We start from the raw sequence: 15,352 nt of genomic DNA on the forward strand, positions 1-15,352 counted from the left end.
CACACATCACCATCATGGCTCAGGCAGCAGGCATGGTACTGAAGCAGCAGCAGAATGATCACATATTGACCTACACAGGAAAGAGAGAACTTTACGAGAATGGCACCTGTCTAGTGTAATCTTAAAGCCCATCCCAGTTACACATATCCAACAAAAAGGCCACAACTTCTAATCCTTTCCAGAATAGGTCAGCCATCTGGAGAGCAAGCATTATATGAGCCTATGGGCCTCTGACATTCAAGCCACCACAGAGGTGCTGGATCAAGTCATTATATTCATCCTCTCTGTGTAACAACAGTCATGGTGATGCAGGATAGCTGATCATGCTGTGCTTGTGTTTGATTGTGTTGTTTACTCAATAAACTCTTGTCTAGTTATTGTGTGACTCAGCCTTTGCACCAAACTTTAATCCCTCTAGCCAGAATACAGACACCTCCTTAGTAAACACCATAATCCTAAACAATCAAGGTAAAGTTAGTTTGTAGAATGAAGCACCTTGTCTGAAAGTGATGTCTAATTGCATGGCAGAGAAGTTGATGAATCAGAGAAAGTTTTGATTAAATAGAATGTGTCCAACTCTCTCAAGAAGAAAGGAAAGGGAAGCTACTTGAGAGGTAGTGCAGAGAGAAACAGAGAGAGGAGGCATTTTTACCCAGACAGTTTTAGAGAGATTCATTGAAGAGAGAACCAGCAAGACACGGGTGAAGGCAGAATGAACCAGAGAATATGAAGGAGTCAGAAGATTAGAAAAAAATTGCTAGTTAGTTTGAGGTCAAGCAGAACAAAAAACATCAGAGGCCAAGAGAGAATCCAGACTGAATCAGTTAGCATGGGGAGCAGCTTTGAGCTAGAACACCTGAGTTGAACCAGTCAGCCAGAGATGAAAAAGAACCAGAAATAACGGTGTGCTTATTCAGCAGTAAGTATGAGAGGCAGAAAATATTCTAGGCCTATGCTAAGTTTCACAGAGGCTAGAAGCTTCCAGGACTAGGTCTAGGTTATCACTCAAATGGAGGTAGTAAGCATCAAAGATTACAATTACACCTAGTGCATAAAAGTTACTTTGACATAGAGCTAATAGGTGAGATTTTGGAAGGCATATATAGAATCCATCCATGGAACTCAGCAATTCCCCTCTGCTGTAGGTAGTGACATACTTGATTCATGCATTTTACAATTCAGCTCCACTGTTCTGATATCCCAGGTATCTAATGGACAACTGTGGAAGATCATTCATTGGGGAAGGGTTAGTGTAGTGCAGAAGAGAGAGGTTCCTTTTGTTTTCAGAGCACCTCACTGCCCTATTCACCTCATCTGGCTGGAATTCAAAATTCAGGTCATAAGGACAGGAGAGGACACATTTTGTCCTTTCTTTTTATGTCTTTCCATTTTGTAGAGAATGATGATGTGAGGTAGCAAAGAGCAGAAGATAAAAGCATAACACTAAGCAGGTCCCCATCAAAGATTTCTAGATACTCTGGGCCTTTTACTCATCATGCAGAAAGGAAGCAGAGGTTGCTAAATATCAGATAGTGTCCTTAGTGATGAAGTTGGTCTGAATACAGAAACATTTTGGGGACTATAAATCAAGATTCTGACATTAGCAGACAGGTGATAAAATGAATAAAATCAGTGAAACTTTAAATCAAAAGTAACATTGCCAATTTTCCTTATAGGTGCGAGGAAATAAACCACCTATTTTCCGTACCTTTCCTCGGAAGCATAGAATTCATGTGCTTGAGGCTCCTGGTGACATTGAGCCAACTCATTCCACCTGTGCTGCTGACAGCAGGGCTCCTGCTGATGCTGAGCCAAATTCTTCCACCTGTGCTGCTGTCAATGGGGCTCCTGCTGGTGTTGAGCCAACTACTTCTTCCCAGTGTGCTCCTGACTGTGAGGATCCTGCAGTCATTAAGCCAACTCATTCCACCTGTGCTGCTGACAGCAGGGCTCCTGCTGATGCTGAGCCAAATTCTTCCACCTGTGCTGCTGTCAATGGGGCTACTGCTGATGTTGAGCCAACTACTTCTTCCCAGTGTGCTCCTGACTGTGAGGATCCTGCAGTCATTGAGCCAACTCATTCCACCTGTGCTGCTGACAGCAGGGCTCCTGCTGATGCTGAGCCAAATTCTTCCACCTGTGCTGCTGTCAATGGGGCTCCTGCTGATGTTGAGCCATCTACTTCACAACTTGTTCCTGACAGTGGTGCTCCTAGTGATGTTGAGCCAACTACTTCCCAGTGTGCTCCTGACTGTGAGGATCCTGCAGTCATTGAGCCAACTCATTCCAACTGTGCTGCTGACAGCAGGGCTCCTGCTGATGTTTAGCCAAATTCTTCCACCTGTGCTGCTGTCAATGGGGCTACTGCTGATGTTGAGCCAACTACTTCTTCCCAGTGTGCTCCTGACTGTGAGGATCCTGCAGTCATTGAGCCAACTCATTCCAACTGTGCTGCTGACAGCAGGGCTCCTGCTGATGCTGAGCCACATTCTTCCACCTGTGCTGCTGTCAATGGGGCTACTGCTGATGTTGAGCCAACTACTTCTTCCCAGTGTGCTCCTGTGAGGATCCTGCAGTCATTGAGCCAACTCATTCCACCTGTGCTGCTGACAGCAGGGCTCCTGCTGATGCTGAGCCAAATTCTTCCACCTGTGCTGCTGTCAATGGGGCTACTGCTGATGTTGAGCCAACTATTTCTTCCCAGTGTGCTCCTGACTGGTGAGGATCCTACAGTCATTGAGCCAACTCATTCCACCTGTGCTGCTGACAGCAGGGCTCCTGCTGATGCTGAGCCAAATTCTTCCACCTGTGCTGCTGTCAATGGGGCTCCTGCTGATGTTGAGCCAACTACTTCTTCCCAGTGTGCTCCTGACTGTGAGGATCCTGCAGTCATTGAGCCAACTCATTCCACTTATGCTGCTGACCGCAGGGCTCCTGCTGATGCTGAGCCAAATTCTTCCACCTGTGCTGCTGTCAATGGGGCTCCTGCTGATGTTGAGCCATCTACTTCACAACTTGTTCCTGACAGTGGTGCTCCTGGTGATGTTGAGCCAACTACTTCCCAGTGTGCTCCTTACTGTGAGGATCCTGCAGTCATTGAGCCAACTCATTCCAACTGTGCTGCTGACAGCAGGGCTCCTGCTGATGCTGAGCCAAATTCTTCCACCTGTGCTGCTGTCAATGGGGCTCCTGCTGATGATGAGCCAACTACTTCTTCCCAGTGTGCTCCTGACTGTGAGGATCCTGCAGTCATTGAGCCAACTCATTCCACCTGTGCTGCTGACAGCAGGGCTCCTGCTGATGCTGAGCCAAATTCTTCCACCTGTGCTGCTGTCAATGGGGCTACTGCTGATGTTGAGCCAACTACTTCTTCCCAGTGTGCTCCTGACTGTGAGGATCCTGCAGTCATTGAGCCAACTCATTCCACCTGTGCTGCTGACAGCAGGGCTCCTGCTGATGCTGAGCCAAATTCTTCCACCTGTGCTGCTGTCAATGGGGCTACTGCTGATGTTGAGCCAACTACTTCTTCCCAGTGTGCTCCTGACTGTGAGGATCCTGCTGTCATTGAGCCAAATCATTCCACCTGTGCTGCTGACAGCAGGGCTCCTGCTGATGCTGAGCCAAATTCTTCCACCTGTGCTGCTGTCAATGGGGCTCCTGCTGATGTTGAGCCATCTACTTCACAACTTGTTCCTGACAGTGGTGCTCCCGGTGATGTTGAGCCAACTACTTCCCAGTGTGCTCCTGACTGTGAGGATCCTGCAGTCATTGAGCCAACTCATTCCACCTGTGCTGCTGACAGCAGGGCTCCTGCTGATGCTGAGCCAAATTCTTCCACCTGTGCTGCTGACAATGGGGCTCCTGCTGATGATGAGCCAACTAATACTTCCCAGTGTGCTCCTGACTGTGAGGATCCTGCAGTCATTGAGCCAACTCATTCCACCTGTGCTGCTGACAGCAGGGCTCCTGCTGATGCTGAGCCAAATTCTTCCACCTGTGCTGCTGTCAATGGGGCTACTGCTGATGTTGAGCCAACTACTTCTTCCCAGTGTGCTCCTGACTGTGAGGATCCTGCAGTCATTGAGCCAACTCATTCCACCTGTGCTGCTGACAGCAGGGCTCCTGCTGATGCTGAGCCAAATTCTTCCACCTGTGCTGCTGTCAATGGGGCTCCGGCTGATGTTGAGCCATCTACTTCACAACTTGTTCCTGATAGTGGTGCTCCTGGTGATGTTGAGCCAACTACTTCCCAGTGTGCTCCTGACTGTGAGGATCCTGCAGTCATTGAGCCAACTCATTCCACCTGTGCTGCTGACAGCAGGGCTCCTGCTGATGCTGAGCCAAATTCTTCCACCTGTGCTGCTGTCAATGGGGCTCCTGCTGATGTTGAGCCATCTACTTCACAACTTGTTCCTGACAGTGGTGCTCCTGGTGATGTTGAGCCAACTACTTCCCAGTGTGCTCCTGACTGTGAGGATCCTGCAGTCATTGAGCCAACTCATTCCACCTGTGCTGCTGACAGCAGGGCTCCTGCTGATGCTGAGCCAAATTCTTCCACCTGTGCTGCTGTCAATGGGGCTCCTGCTGATGATGAGCCAACTAATACTTCCCAGTGTGCTCCTGACTGTGAGGATCCTGCAGTCATTGAGCCAACTCATTCCACCTGTGCTGCTGACAGCAGGGCTCCTGCTGATGCTGAGCCAAATTTCTTCCACCTGTGCTGCTGTCAATGGGGCTCCTGCTGATGTGAGCCAACTACTTCTTCCCAGTGTGCTCCTGACTGTGAGGATCCTGCAGTCATTGAGCCAACTCATTCTACTTGTGCTGCTGACAGCAGGGCTCCTGCTGATGCTGAGCCAAATTCTTCCACCTGTGCTGCTGTCAATGGGGCTCCTGCTGATGTTGAGCCATCTACTTCACAACTTGTTCCTGACAGTGGTGCTCCTGGTGATGTTGAGCCAACTACTTCCCAGTGTGCTCCTTACTCTGAGGATCCTGCAGTCATTGAGCCAACTCATTCCACCTGTGCTGCTGACAGCAGGGCTCCTGCTGATGCTGAGCCAAATTCTTCCACCTGTGCTGCTGTCAATGGGGCTCCTGCTGGTGTTGAGCCAACTACTTCTTCCCAGTGTGCTCCTGACTGTGAGGATCCTGCAGTCATTGAGCCAACTCATTCCACCTGTGCTGCTGACAGCAGGGCTCCTGCTGATGCTGAGCCAAATTCTTCCACCAGTGCTGCTCTCAATGGGTCTACTGCTGATGTTGAGCCAACTACTTCTTCCCAGTGTGCTCCTGACTGTGAGGATCCTGCAGTCATTGAGCCAACTCATTCCACCTGTGCTGCTGACAGCAGGGCTCCTGCTGATGCTGAGCCAAATTCTTCCACCTGTGCTGCTGTCAATGGGGCTCCTGCTGATGATGAGCCAACTACTTCTTCCCAGTGTGCTCCTGACTGTGAGGATCCTGCAGTCATTGAGCCAACTCATTCCAACTGTGCTGCTGACAGCAGGGCTCCTGCTGATGCTGAGCCAAATTCTTCCACCTGTGCTGCTGTCAATGGGGCTACTGCTGATGTTGAGCCAACTACTTCTTCCCAGTGTGCTCCTGACTGTGAGGATCCTGCAGTCATTGAGCCAACTCATTCCACCTGTGCTGCTGACAGCGGGGCTCCTGCTGATGCTGAGCCAAATTCTTCCACCTGTGCTGTTGTCAATGGGGCTACTGCTGATGTTGAGCCAACTACTTCTTCCCAGTGTGCTCCTGACTGTGAGGATCCTGCAGTCATTGAGCCAACTCATTCCACCTGTGCTGCTGACAGCAGGGCTCCTGCCGATGCTGAGCCAAATTCTTCCACCTGTGCTGCTGTCAATGGGGATCCTGCTGATGTTGAGCCATCTACGTCACAACTTGTTCCTGACAGTGGTGCTCCTGGTGATGTTGAGCCAACTACTTCCCAGTGTGCTCCTGACTGTGAGGATCCTGCAGTCATTGAGCCAACTCATTCCACCTGTGCTGCTGACAGCAGGGCTCCTGCTGATGCTGAGCCAAATTCTTCCACCTGTGCTGCTGTCAATGGGGCTCCTGCTGATGATGAGCCAACTAATACTTCCCAGTGTGCTCCTGACTGTGAGGATCCTGCAGTCATTGAGCCAACTCATTCCACCTGTGCTGCTGACAGCAGGGCTCCTGCTGATGCTGAGCCAAATTCTTCCACCTGTGCTGCTGTCAATGGGGCTACTGCTGATGTTGAGCCAACTACTTCTTCCCAGTGTGCTCCTGACTGTGAGGATCCTGCAGTCATTGAGCCAACTCATTCCACCTGTGCTGCTGACAGCAGGGCTCCTGCTGATGCTGAGCCAAATTCTTCCACCTGTCCTGCTGTCAATGGGGCTCCTACTGATGTTGAGCCAACTAATACTTCCCAGTGTGCTCCTGACTGTGAGGATCCTGCAGTCATTGAGCCAACTCATTCCACCTGTGCTGTTGACAGCAGGGCTCCTGCTGATGCTGAGCCAAATTCTTCCACCTGTGCTGCTGTCAATGGGGCTCCTGCTGATGATGAGCCAACTAATACTTCCCAGTGTGCTCCTGACTGTGAGGATCCTGCAGTCATTGAGCCAACTCATTCCACCTGTGCTGCTGACAGCAGGGCTCCTGCTGATGCTGAGCCAAATTCTTCCACCTGTGCTGCTGTCAATGGGGCTACTGCTGATGTTGAGCCAACTACTTCTTCCCAGTGTGCTCCTGACTGTGAGGATCCTGCAGTCATTGAGCCAACTCATTCCACCTGTGCTGCTGACAGCAGGGCTCCTGCTGATGCTGAGCCAAATTCTTCCACCTGTCCTGCTGTCAATGGGGCTCCTGCTGATGTTGAGCCATCTACTTCACAACTTGTTCCTGACAGTGGTGCTCCTGGTGATGTTGAGCCAACTACTTCCCAGTGTGCTCCTGACTGTGAGGATCCTGCAGTCATTGAGCCAACTCATTCCACCTGTGCTGCTGACAGCAGGGCTCCTGCTGATGCTGAGCCAAATTCTTCCACCTGTGCTGCTGTCAATGGGGCTCCTGCTGATGATGAGCCAACTAATACTTCCCAGTGTGCTCCTGACTGTGAGGATCCTGCAGTCATTGAGCCAACTCATTCCACCTGTGCTGCTGACAGCAGGGCTCCTGCTGATGCTGAGCCAAATTCTTCCACCTGTGCTGCTGTCAATGGGGCTCCTGCTGATGTTGAGCCAACTACTTCTTCCCAGTGTGCTCCTGACTGTGAGGATCCTGCAGTCATTGAGCCAACTCATTCCACTTGTGCTGCTGACAGCAGGGCTCCTGCTGATGCTGAGCCAAATTCTTCCACCTGTGCTGCTGTCAATGGGGCTCCTGCTGATGTTGAGCCATCTACTTCACAACTTGTTTCTGACAGTGGTGCTCCTGGTGATGTTGAGCCAACTACTTCCCAGTGTGCTCCTGACTGTGAGGATCCTGCAGTCATTGAGCCAACTCATTCCACCTGTGCTGCTGACAGCAGGGCTCCTGCTGATGCTGAGCCAAATTCTTCCACCTGTGCTGCTGTCAATGCGGCTCCTGCTGATGATGAGCCAACTAATACTTCCCAGTGTGCTCCTGACTGTGAGGATCCTGCAGTCATTGAGCCAACTCATTCCACCTGTGCTGCTGACAGCAGGGCTCCTGCTGATGCTGAGCCAAATTCTTCCACCTGTGCTGCTGTCAATGGGGCTACTGCTGATGTTGAGCCAACTACTTCTTCCCAGTGTGCTCCTGACTGTGAGGATCCTGCAGTCATTGAGCCAACTCATTCCACCTGTGCTGCTGACAGCAGGGCTCCTGCTGATGCTGAGCCAAATTCTTCCACCTGTGCTGCTGTCAATGTGGCTCCTGCTGATGTTGAGCCAACTACTTACCAGTGTGCTCCTGACTGTGAGGATCCTGCAATCATTGAGCCAACTCATTCCACCTGTGCTGCTGACAGCAGGGCTCCTGCTCACATAGAACCAACTCCTTCACAACTTGCTCCTGACAGGGGTGCTCCTGCGGATGTTGAGCTGACTCATTCCACCTGTGCTGCTGACACCAGGATTCCTGCTGACATAGAACCAAGTCCTTCACAATGTGCTCCTGACAGTCCTGCTCCTTCTGCTATTGGTAAAATTCCTTCCCCATGTCCTTCTGACAGTTCTCAATCTGATGAAAAATATGACTCAGAAATAGGTAGTGACATTGGGTTGGACTTCATAACTGATTCAGATTTTTACATGGAGCATGCAAGGGCCACACCCCATTGTGACCCAGAGCCTACTCCTGGTACCTGCACTTGATGTTCCTTAGATTCCATTGAAAGAACTGACCTGGATATGGCATCTCTGCATGGTCCATCCTTTTATCTCAGCTCCAAACTTTGTCTCTGTAACTCCTTCCATGGGTGTTTTGTTCCAAATTCTAAGGAGGGCCATAGTGTCCACACTTCAGTCTTCATTCTTCTTGAGTTTCATGTGTTTAGCAAATTGTATCTTATATCTTGGGTATCCTAGGTTTTGGGCTAATATCCACTTATCAGTGAGTACATATTGTGTGAGTTCCTTTGTGAATGTGTTACCTCACTCAGGATGATGCCCTCCAGGTCCATCCATTTGCCTAGGAATTTCATAAATTCATTCTTTTTAATAGCTGAGTAGTACTCCATTGTGTAGATGTACCACATTTTCTGTATCCATTCCTCTGTTGAGGGGCATCTGGGTTCCTTCCAGCTTCTGGATATTATAAATAAGGCTGCTATGAACATAGTGGAGCATGTGTCCCAGACAAAGTTTGGAGCTGAGATGAAAGGATGGACCATGTAGAGACTGCCATATCCAGGGATCCACCCCATAATCAGCATGCAAAAGCTGACACCATTGCATACACTAGCAAGATTTTATCGAAAGGACCCAGATGTAGCTGTCTCTTGTGAGACTATGCCGGGGCCTAGCAAACACAGAAGTGGATGCTCACAGCTCCCAATGGAGGAGCTAGAGAATGTACCCAAGGAGCTAAAGGGATCTGCAACCCTATAGGTGGAACAACATTATGAACTAACCAGTACCCCGGAGCTCTTGACTCTAGCTGCATATGTATCAAAAGATGGCCTAGTCGGCCATCCCTGGAAAGAGAGGCCCATTGGACACACACTTTATATGCCCCAGTACAGTGGAACGCCAGGGCCAAAAAGGGGGAGTGGGTGGGTAGGGAAGTGGGGGGTGGGTGGCTATGGGGGACTTTTGGTATAGCTTTGGAAATGTAAATGAGCTAAATACCTAATAAAAAATGAAAAAAAAAAAAAAAAAGAAAGAAAGAACTGCCCTGAATGTTCTGACACTGCTTGGAGCATAAGACAAGTATGCTATTCTTTCTTCAGGTGAGGAACCCAGTCCTGTTGCTGACCCAGATGAAGATATAGCTGAGGATTTTTATGACGCTTTAGAGTCATCTGATCACACTGGCCATAGCGGGTCCACTGTCCAGGTACCTGGTTTTCTTTGGGAACCAGATATGCTACTGCTGCCGGTAATGCCCTTGATGTGGTTTCTTACATTCCTGTTATCAATGATGATGTGGATTAGAAATGGAATTCGCAAGTGTGCTACGAAGAAAATGGCCAAGGACCTCCCTCCAAGAGAAAAGATAAACCCGGTAAGGTGGACCACAGTAGTTGCTCAAAATAGATGAACTTTTATTTTAGATAGAAAAGTAGATATCTTTGATACTAATAGTCATGATTAATACATTTCATGCTATTTGAGCATTACCTAGAATCAGAAAACATTGTTTCCTTTTCTCAACTTATTGAAAATACTTCACATAGTGTAACAAAACCAGTTTAGACCAACACAACTGACCATGGTACTTGGTTGTCTCCCATCCTGGAATGAGGAAAATTTTTTTCACTCCCATTGAAAACATTAGTGTCTATTAAACATTGGTGTCTATTTATCTCTGCTCTTCTGAACTCTGACTTGTGAGGATAGTATCAGCCTGGAAACAAACATTCCAAAGGAAGCAACATCTGAGAATAAAATTAACAAAGCTAGCCTCCACCTTCTCACTGTTTCTCATTACATTGATCATGATGATAATGACACTGATGCTGCTGATGCTGCTGCTCCTGACAGTGCCACCAATGATGTGGCTGATGATACAATTGATAATTCTTGCTTTTCTTCTAGATGCCGCTGGAGCTGAACACTCCAACACACACTGATATATGAAGACAAAGTGTATGAGGAAGAAGTTTATTATGTATATGTAAATATAAAAATTTTATATATAAATAAAATGTTTTATCTGATAGAAGACTGAAGTCAAAAATTATTGTTTTATTGGAGTCTCGGTTGTGCCATGTGATGTTTTCTGGAAAATGGTTTTTTTTTTTATTTCTTTTTATTTTTTACTTGTTTACTTCACATCCTGCTCACTGTTCCCTCCCAGTCTGTCTCTCCCACAACCCTTGCCCCTTCTTACCCTCCCCTTTTCCTCTTGAGTGGGTGGGGGCCACCTGGTCATCTTCCAAACCTGGAACATGAAATATCTGGAGGCTAGGTACTTCCACTCCCACTGAGTCCAGTCAGGGCAGTCCAGCTAGAACAGTATATCCTGCATTTAGGCGACCCCTTTTGAGATAGCCCCTACTACAGATTTTTTAGCAAGGGCCACACGAAGACCAAGCTGCACATCTGCTACCTATGTGCATATAGACTTAGACCCCAACTGTGTATGTTCTTTAGTTGATGGTTAAGTCTCTGAGAGCCCAAAGGGTCCATTAGTTAGTGGGTTAAAGGGTGGCCTACATCTGGCTCAGGGCTTGGGCCCCTGGGTGAGGTGGGATGTGAGCAGTTTTGACTGTGTGCAATGCATGCTGGTGCCAGGAGGGCGTCAGGTTGCAAGAAGCCCTAGGACCCTTCTTCAAGATTAGGGGAGCACAGCCTGAGCTTCCTGTAGACCTGCCAGTTGGCAGAGAGTTGAGGACAACAGGTTCTCAGGCTCTTGGACATTCCAGATGCCACTGGATGCCTCAGAAGAGCTGAGACTGGAGTTGGGGCCTGAGGGCTGGACCTTACCCAGAGCCAAAGGGAAAAGAGGGAGGAAGAGAGCCCCAGCTGTGTCTCCCTCTGGGAGAAGTGTCTTTGGCTTGCCTGGCAGGCAGCATGGCTTGGTGGAAACTGTGGCTGGGAGCACAGAGAGGCCTTCTGCAGGAGAGTAGACTTGGCTCTTTAGAGGAAGACTTGCTGAGTTGTACACCATGGAGGATTCTGATGAGAAGAAGCAGTCCATTTTTTTTTATTAGATATTTATTTACATTTCAAATGCTTTCCCCTTTCCTAGTTTCCTCCCTGAAAATTCCCTATCATCCCCTCCCCCCTGCTCCCCAACCCATTCACTGCCACTTCCTGGCCCTGGCATTCCCCTATACCAGGTCATAGAATCTTCCCAAAACCAAGGGACTCTCCTCCCATTGATGAATGATTAAGCCATCCTCTGCTACATATGCGGCTAGAGACACAAGTCCCACCATGTGTTTTCTTTGGTTGGTGGTTTAGTCCCAGAGAGCTCTGGGGGTGCTGGTTAGTTTCTGTTGTTTCTCCTATAGAGCTACAGACCCCTTTAGCTCTTTGGATACATTCTTTAGCTCCTTCATTGGGGGCACTGTGTTCCATCCCAATGAATGGCTGTGAGCATCCACTTCTGTATTTGTCAGGCACTGGCAGAGCCTCCCAGGAGACACCTATATTAGGCTCCTGTCAGCAAAATTTTGGCATCTGCAATAGTGTCTGGGTTTGGTGGTTGTTCATGAGATGGATCCCTACGTGGGGCAGTCTCTGGATGGTGCTTCCTTCAGTCTCTGCTCTGAACTTTGTCTCTGTAACTCCTTCCATTGGTATTTTGTTCCCCCAGGTAAGAAAGATCGAAGTATCTACACTTTGGTATTCCTTCTTCTTGAGGTTCATGTGTTTTGCTAATTGTATTTTGGGTATTCTGACTTTCTGGGATAATATCCACTTGTACAAATTGAAAAGGAAGAGGCCAAAATATCACCATTTGCAGATGATATGTTAGTATATATAAGTGACCCCAAATATTCCACCAGAGAACACCTAAACCTGATGAACAGCTTCAGTGAAGTAGCTGGATATAAAATTTACTCAAACAAGTCAATGGCCTTTCTCTATACAAAAGATAAACAGGCTGAGAAAGAAATTAGAGGAACAACACCCTTCTCAATAGTCACAAATAATATAAAATACCTTGGCGTGACTCTAAGTAAGGAAGTGAAAGATCTGTATGATAAGAATTTCAAGTCTCTGAAGAAAGAAATTAAAGAAGATCTCAGAAGATGGAAAGATCTCCCATGCTCATGGATTGGCAGGATCAATATAGTAAAATTGGCTGTCTTGCCAAAAGCAATGTACAGATTCACTGCAATCCCCATTAAAATTCCAACTCAATTCTTCAACAAATTAGAAAGAGCAATCTGCAAATTCATCTGGAATAACAAAAAACCTAGGATAGCAACTCTTCTCATGGATAAAAGAACCTCTGGTGGAATCACCATTCCTACCCTAAAGCTGTACTACAGAGTAATTGTGATAAAAACTGCATGGTACTAGTACAATGACGTACATGTAGATCAATGGAATAGAATTGGAGACCCAGAAATAAACCCACACACCTATGGTCACTTGATCTTTGACAAGGGAGCTAAAACCATCCAGTGGAAAAAACGACAGCATTTTCAACAAATGGTGCTGGCACAACTGGAGGTTAACATGTAGAAGAATTCAAATTGATCCATTCCTATCTCCTTGTACTAAGGTCAAATCTAAGTGGATTAAGGAACTCCACATAAACCAGAGACACTGCAACTTATAGAGGAGAAAGTGGGGAAAAGCCTTGGAGATATGGGCACAGGGGATCAATTCCTGAATAGAACAGCAATGGCTTGTGCTGTAAGATCAAGAATCGACAAATGGGACCTCATAAAATTGCTAAGCTTCTGTAAAGCAAAAGACACTGTTAATAAGACAAAAAGGCCACCAACAGATTGGGAAAGGATCTTTACCAATGCTAAATCAGATAGGGGACTAATATCCAATATATATAAAGAACTCAAGAAGGTGGACTCCAGAAAATCAAATAGCCCCATTAAAAAATGGGGCTCAGAGTAAAACAAAGAATTCTCACCTGAGGCATACCGAATGGCTGAGAAGCACCTGAAAAAATGTACAGCATCCTTAATCATCAGAGAAATGCAAATCAAAACAACCCTGAGATTCCACCTCATACCAGTCAGAATGGCTAAGATGAAAAATTGAGGTGACAGCAGATGCTGGCGTGGATGTGGAGAAAGAGGAACACTCCTCCATTGTTGGTGGGATTGCAGGCTTGTACAACCACTCTGGAAATCAGTCTGGCGGTTCCTCAGAAAATTGGACATAGTACTACCGGAGGATCCAGCAATACCTCTCCTGGGCATATATCCAGAAGATGCCCCAACTGGTAAGAAGGACACATGCTCCACTATGTTCATAGCAGCCTTATTTATAATAGCCAGAAGTTGGAAAGAACCCAGATGCCCCTCAACAGAGGAATGGATCCAGAAAATGTGGTACATCTACACAATGGAGTACTACTCAGCTATTAAAAAGAATGAATTTATGAAATTCCTAGGCAAATGGATGGACCTGGAGGGCATCATCCTGAGTGAGGTAACACATTCACAAAGGAACTCACACAATATGTACTCACTGATAAGTGGATATTAGCCCAAAACCTAGGATACCCAAGATATAAGATACAATTTGCTAAACACATGAAACTCAAGAAGAATGAAGACTGAAGTGTGGACACTATGGCCCTCCTTAGAATTTGGAACAAAACACCCATGGAAGGAGTTACAAAGACAAAGTTTGGAGCTGAGATGAAAGGATGTACCATGTAGAGACTGCCATATCCAGGGATCCACCCCATCCAAACGCTGACACCATTGCATACACTAGCAAGATTTTATCGAAAGGACCCAGATGTAGCTGTCTCTTGTGAGACTATGCGAGGGCCTAGCAAACACAGAAGTGGATGCTCACAGTCAGCTAATGGATGGATCACAGGGCTCCCAATGGAGGAGCTAGAGAAAGTACCCAAGGAGCTAAAGGGATCTGCAACCCTATAGGTGGAACAACATTATGAACTAACCAGTACCTCGGAGCTCTTGACTCTAGCTGCATATGTATCAAAAGATGGCCTAGTCGGCCATCACTGGAAAGAGAGGCCCATTGGACACACAAACTTTATATGCTCCAGTACAGGGAAACGCCAGGGCCAAAATGGTGGAGTGGGTGGGTAGGGGAGTGGGGGTGGGTGGGTATGGGGGACTTTTGGTATAGCATTGGAAACATAAATGAGCTAAATACCTAATAAAAAATGGAAAAAAAATAAATCATATGTCCAGTTCCTCCAAAAAAAAAGAAAGTGTAAACTTCATATTGTCAGAAACCAAACTCAACTGTTCCTTCTTTTTAGCCTAGCTCAGTTTAGTTTCCAAGTTAATATTAGCTACAATATGTGATGAACCGAGTAAATTTTGTTCTAGAGAGAACTAAGCAAGAAGGTAGAATTCAGGTAAATTTTATGCACAGAAATTCACTTGGCAATCATCTTCAAGTTCAGTGAAAAGCCGTTAGAGTTTTCAAAACTAACATTCCTAATACAAACACATTTCCCCTAAATAGAATTTTTATGATGATACAGAATGTACATAATAATGGTGAAGGATATGGTAACCACAGATTAGTTACAGTTGACATGATATGAAGCAACTTCTTTTATATACCAATTATTAGAATACAATCCACAATATCATTAAAGCAGTGATATATGCCAGGCACAACTTAGCCAAAGGTAGTTTCCTTTCTTCAAAGAAATGAATTATGTGATTGAAATAAAATAGATGCTATTTTCTGATATTAAACTTGCATAAAATCAAACTAACACAAACTTCCCAGAAGCCTATGTGGCAATTGCAGTGTAATACGTATAAAATTTATTAAAAAAAAATGGACCTGAGCTAGATAATAACAGTTCTCTATTGCATGCTAAGAGAATACCCAATAGAAGTCTTTATGAAGAGGTACAGCCAGACAGGGGTGACAATGACACAGGCATGTTTCAAAGAGGCTAACTAGCTTGGGGCAAAGGAAATGTTCTCATGTCAATGAGAAATTCATACTTTTCTCCATTTCATTTGCATTGTAAACGGGTAACAACCAAACACTCTCTCTCTCTCTCTCTCTCTCTCTCTCTCTCTCTC

Source organism: Mus musculus, chromosome 8 (assembly GCF_000001635.26).
Source record: "Mus musculus strain C57BL/6J chromosome 8, GRCm38.p6 C57BL/6J".
In the NCBI taxonomy this organism is placed as follows: domain Eukaryota; kingdom Metazoa; phylum Chordata; class Mammalia; order Rodentia; family Muridae; genus Mus; species Mus musculus.